The sequence below is a fragment of the Capsicum annuum genome, chromosome 7 (assembly GCF_002878395.1).
Source record: "Capsicum annuum cultivar UCD-10X-F1 chromosome 7, UCD10Xv1.1, whole genome shotgun sequence".
Lineage (NCBI taxonomy): Eukaryota > Viridiplantae > Streptophyta > Magnoliopsida > Solanales > Solanaceae > Capsicum > Capsicum annuum.
Genome location: NC_061117.1, coordinates 3,999,288 through 4,005,153, shown reverse-complemented (window position 1 = coordinate 4,005,153; position 5,866 = coordinate 3,999,288). Strand labels below are relative to the sequence as shown.

At 32.5% G+C, this 5,866-nt stretch overlaps 1 long non-coding RNA gene across 1 annotated transcript; it reads right to left on the bottom strand.

Annotated features, from left to right (window-relative positions):
- Nucleotides 1-3,149: 3,149 nt before the first annotated feature.
- LOC107877023 lies at nucleotides 3,150-4,732 on the bottom strand. Its single transcript, XR_007057537.1, has 2 exons — nucleotides 4,514-4,732; nucleotides 3,150-3,519 (listed from the first exon to the last, which is right to left on the bottom strand). It is a non-coding gene; the product is annotated as an uncharacterized LOC107877023 (long non-coding RNA).
- Between the last annotated feature and the right edge of the window lie 1,134 nt (nucleotides 4,733-5,866).

The window sequence follows — 5,866 nt, the reverse complement described above, 5'->3', positions numbered from 1 at the left end:
TTTTTTTTTAAATTTCTTTATAATGTGTTTTTTTATTGGTTGGGGTTTTTATGTTTAATTTATTGATTAATTATGATTTTTCACTCAACTTATATATGAATGATGTTTAAAGAAGCCATTAATGGAGAGAAGATATCAAGAAGAAGATGATGACTATTTTCTTCTCTTTTTTGAAAAAAAAAATTCTTTAATGTATTTTTTTTATTGGTTGGAATTTTTTACGTTTAATTTTTTTAATTAATTATGGTTTCTCACTCTCTTTTAGGAGAGTGTATTACACATATCACGCCATGTCAGTGCCACGTCAGTGATTGGGCTCAATTGACACGTTTTGTGAAGGAGTAATAGGTACATGACTTAATTGAGGTGTCTATGCAAAAAAAAGTCTAATTGTTAAGTGGTCTGTATATGTATTTAGCCTAAAAAATATGTATTACATAATATAACTTGATAATACTATATATATTTTGAGAATTATAAAAGTGATAAATCAAATTTAGCTGGATTACTAATGTGAGTTGTGGTGGAGTGACAAACACTTTTTTTATTTTTAATGGGATCGAGTCCCTCTGACTACGAAGTCGCACTTGTTAGGGTTCGAAACCCTCTGACTACGAAGTCGCATTTGTTAGGAAGCATTTTACCCTTAAATATGAGATTATTATGAAGTCATATTTGTTAGGAAATATTTTAATTTTAAAATATGAAATTTTTCGATGCGAATCTCAAACTTCAATGCGAATATCGAACCTCAAATAAAAAAAATTAGCTGGAGAATATGGGGATTATGGGTTCACGTGATCATTTTCTTACACATAAATTCCCAACTGCTCTTTGTATATATGTTGTAGGGAATATCAAAAATAATATTTCATTGAAAAAGTGATTTATTAATTAAGTATGAAAATAGCTAAGACTATATTATATAGAAGTGTTATCACAAAATTAAGGATATATCAAAGATGAGATAAATTACAGTTTTGGACTAGTATGAAAAAATTCCAACCGCCCTATTAATAAGTTGAGTAGAGGTAGAGCGATTGGACCTGATGAGATTTCGGTGAAGTTTTGAAAGAGCTCGCATGACGGATATGGAATGGTTGATTGGGCTGTTCAATATCATTTTTAAGACGGCTAAGATGCTCGGAGAATGGCAATGGACTACAATGATTCCATTGCACAAGAATAAGGTTGACATCTAAAATTGTAACAATTATAGGGGTATTAAGTTGTTAAGTCACACTATAAAAGTTTGGAAGCAAATGGTGGAGATGCGGGTGAGGAGGGGTGTGTCCATTTTCTAGAACCAGTTTGGATTCATGCTGGGGAATCTACTACGGAAGCCATTCATGTGATGAGGAGACTGATGGAGTAGTTCCGGGAAAAGAAGTGGGGACCTATATATAGTGTTCATTGACATTGAGAAGACCTATGACAGTGTTTCGAGGGATGTTCTTTGGAGATGCACTGAGGCTAGAGGTGTACCGATGACTTACATTAGGGAGATGAAGGACGTTTATGATGGAGTTAAACCGCTGGTTAGAATGGTATGAGACTCAAAGCATTTCTCTGTAGAAATGGGATTATACTAGGGATCAACTCTTAGTTCATTCCTCTTTGTCGCGATGATGGGTGTATTGACGCACTGCATCCAAGATGAAGTGTCTTGGTGTAAGATATTTGCCTAAGATATAGCAGTGATTGATGAGACGCGTAGTGGAGTGAATGATATGTTGGAGGTGTGGAGATAAATAGCTTAAGTTGAGCAGAATCAAAATGGAGTAATTGGAGTGCAAATTAAGTGAGGGGTTGCATGAGGAAGACGTGAAAGTGCAGTAGGAGACAAAAACTCTATTATTCAGGGTAGTGGAGTCATTGATCGTAATATCACTCATTGTATTGGTGGGTGTGGATGAAGTGCAGGCTTACCTCGGAGTCTTGTGTGATAAAAAGATACCACCGAAACTTAAAGGTAAGTTTTATAGAATGTTGGTTAGACCGATGCTATTTATTGGACGGAGTGTTAATCAGTCAAAAATTTCATGTTCAGAAGATGCATATCATAGAGATGAGAATGCTGAGATAGATGTGTGGACATACTAGGTGTGATAGAACCAAGAATGAGGTTATTCGAGATAAGATAAAAATATCCTCCGTGGTGGTAAGATGAGGAAAGCGAGATTGAGATGGTGTGGACATGTGATAAGGCGAGGTTCAGACACCCCACTGAGGAGGTGCGAGAGGTTGGATATAGTATGTATGAAGAGGGGTAAAGGTAAGCTAAAGAAATATTAAGGAGAGGTAATTAGACATGTCTGCAACATATTCAGGTTATCGAGGACATGACCTTAGATAGAGAGATGTGGAGGGCACATATTAGAGTATAAGGTTAGTCGGGTAGGGGTGTTGTCATGCACTAGTCGTAGTATGGTAGCTTAGGATTTAGCTGTAGATATCTATCATTATTGTTGGTTATTGTGTTTTGATTATCGCTCTATTTTGTGGCCGATTTTTTTTTTTCTGGTAGATTTTGCACCTGTTCCCTTGTTAGTCGTCATATTTTCTTCATTGTTTTTCTTTTCTTTCTACCTGGATTTACTACACTTGAGCCGAGGGTCTTTCAGAAACAACCTCTCTACCTCCCGGGGGTAATGATAAGGCTCTCAACACTCTTTATCCTTCCTAAACTTTACTTGTGAGATTTTACTTAGTATTGAACTGAACTGTTATACAATGCCCCTTTAATGTTATGCATAAATACTGATATACAAAGATATTATAAAAAGCTGTGAAATAGTGTAAGTAAAACAGGATCATGTTGCCCCCAAGGGGGTGGTTGATTTGCTTTGAGGGGACTTCCCATAGCGGAGGTCGCGGGTTTGATTCATCCCTAATGCCTTCTCAATCGAGCTCGTCGCACGGGGTTTACCTAGTGCGGTTTACATCTCCTGTGTGGTTTGCGAGCTATTGCACAGTGAGGGGTTTACACAGTGCTCACCATAGAGTGCTCACCCGAAGGGCAGAGGCTATGAAAGAGGGTGTAGCGGCTGCCGGTTTTCCTGAAGTTTCCAAAAAAAAAAAAAAAACAGGATCATGTTTAGCATATTTACGCATACAAAAAGTTCACACGACATCAACTATCAATAAAAGATATCAAAATTACTAGTCCCTTATTCTTGGATATTTATATATCTTTATTTATCCAAATTAAGTACTATATAATATAAGATGTCTAAGGTTTTTGATAACAATCATGCCAACAAATACATAATTTATACCTATACCTAGGTCCCCAATCTTCACACATTGGACGTGGGTGAAGTCCATTATAATAATTATAACATTGCCTAGTACAACAACCTTCATTGCAATATTCATAGTTGCATGGACCCAAATTTGCTTGACATTGATAGTGATAGTCATAACTAATGTTGATCAATTCATCTGATAATTCTGGATTTTCACCATCCATAATATTGCTCATCTGTGTGGGACCCAAGTTCGTATCTCCCATGCCACCTAAGCAAGGTAGAAAAAAAAAATCGGAATGAGATTTTTTAAATGAGACAGTCACACAATTTAATATTGAGATTTTGATGAAAAGAATATTTCCAAGTGTTTGGATCTAGAAAAAATAATCAAGCAAGTATGTGAAAGAGGGCGCGATTCACTCATAAACAAATAAATCTCTCATGCTATCTAATCGAAGGAAAAATAAAAAATTGAAATAAAAATTGAAGTTTGGATGAAATTTTCAGTCGAGACAGTTCACATAATATGGTGTGATTAGAGATCGTAGATGTTCGAGATTTTGATTAACAATCTTATTTCAACGATTATTAACAAAAAATATGATTCTATGTGCTCGACTCAAGAAAAAAAAAGATTTAGCTCATATGTGATCACTCCTAAACAATCTCGATACTAACTAATACCTCACACCAAACATGAAATAAAATAGTCTTCATTTTATCGCGAAATTATTTATCCTTGAAACCTCACACCAAACGATCCCTAAAAGGAAAAAAATCAGAAGTGAAACATAACTAACCTGTTACAAGACTGAGAAAAAAAATGATCAAACGTGTATGTAAAAGAGGGCGTGATTCACACATAAATAAATAAATAAATCTCTCATGCCATCTAATCGAAGGAAAAGTAAAAAATTAAAATAAAAACTAAAGTTTGGACGAAATTTTTAGACGAGACAGTTCACACAATCTAATGTAGTATGATGAGCGATGGCAGATGTTCGAGATTTTGATTAAAAGTTTTATTTCAATGATTATTAACAACAATAGTGGTTCTATGTGTTTGACTCAAGGAAAAAGAAAGATTAAACCCGTATGTAAAAGAGAGTGTGATTCACTCGTAAACAATCTCGATACTAATTAATAGCTCACACCAAACATAAGATAAAACAATTGTCATTTTATCTGAGACTCTTTATCTCTTATACCTCACATCAGACGACCCCTGAAAATAAAAAAATGAGAAGAGAAACATAGCTAACCTGTTACAAGAATGAGAATCAAAAAAGCACAAAAACTTGGGGCCCAAACTTGAATAGCCATAAAAATATGAATAAATAATCTTGATGAAAATTATTTGCTCTATGATCCACATGAATTCTTCATTTTAAACATTTTGTATTCATATAAAAATGTCTTTGAGGGTTTTTTAATATAGGGAAGAAAATTCAAACAAGTAGATCATATGGAATTAATTAAATTGCATGATAATTTGTTATTAGTCTTTTAATTGAATGATTCTGTTGAGTTATTAATTGCTCTTAAATAGGGATTAGCTTAAATTTGTTACTACTAGATTTTCGTTGACCAAATAGATTAGGGAGATCAACTATAGTTGAAAGATAAATAGGAAGGTTATTTTATATGGTTAACTAAATTAGGGGCAATTCAAAATTTAAATTTTATGAATTCGAGTTTTAGATTTTGACTTTGTTTATACGTCCTTTTTGTTTTAATTTGTTTGTCTGATTTTAACTAGACATGAATTTTTTAGAAGTTTTTTTTTTTTTGTTTGAATTTTATGATTTTAAACAACCCCTCTAATCCATTTTACGTGTCATGTTTTTGTTTTACACGTCCCTTAATAAAATATTAACTAAAAGATAATCTGACTAAATTATTCTTATCTATTGTTCGATCTCAATTTAATCTCACTACATATATCGAGTAAGGATGAAGGTGGAAACTAATACGTAAATTATGACTTGATTTTTTTAAAGAGACTATAAAAAATGATAAAATTACACTTATCAATCGTGTGCGTCCTATGAACATCTCGTGTGCTACATATGCATCTCCATTGCATCTTAAATGAAGATTTTACTGCTTGAGGAATCAGATAATTTTTTTTTTAAATGTATATTTTGTAAAAAAATATTTTAAATTAGCTAGCGATATTGACTTGTTGTACTTGGTCTGAAGTTTTTAAAATATATATTTTTCTGAAAAAAAAAAAGTTAAAGAATTTATAGTGTACCTATTATATTTTAATGTAAATATTATTACCTATGTATCGTTATTTTAATTACAATATTTGTTTTGATTTTTCTTTAATTTCATAATATTATATTGTACCATTAAATTTATTTGGAATGGTGAGATCATAATTAGCTTCTTCTTTTTTTTTTTTCTAATTACACCTTACGTATTATTTCATAACTCTACTGTAACTTTTACCATATATTTCTATTTAACTCCCAACTTATATCTTATTTTATCTAATTTATCATTTTTATCATTCTCCACTTATGTTTTTTTTTAGTCTTATACTTCATATTGCTAATTTTCATTGCTCATTTATCTATTGATTTCCCCTTTAAATTTCATTAGGAGCT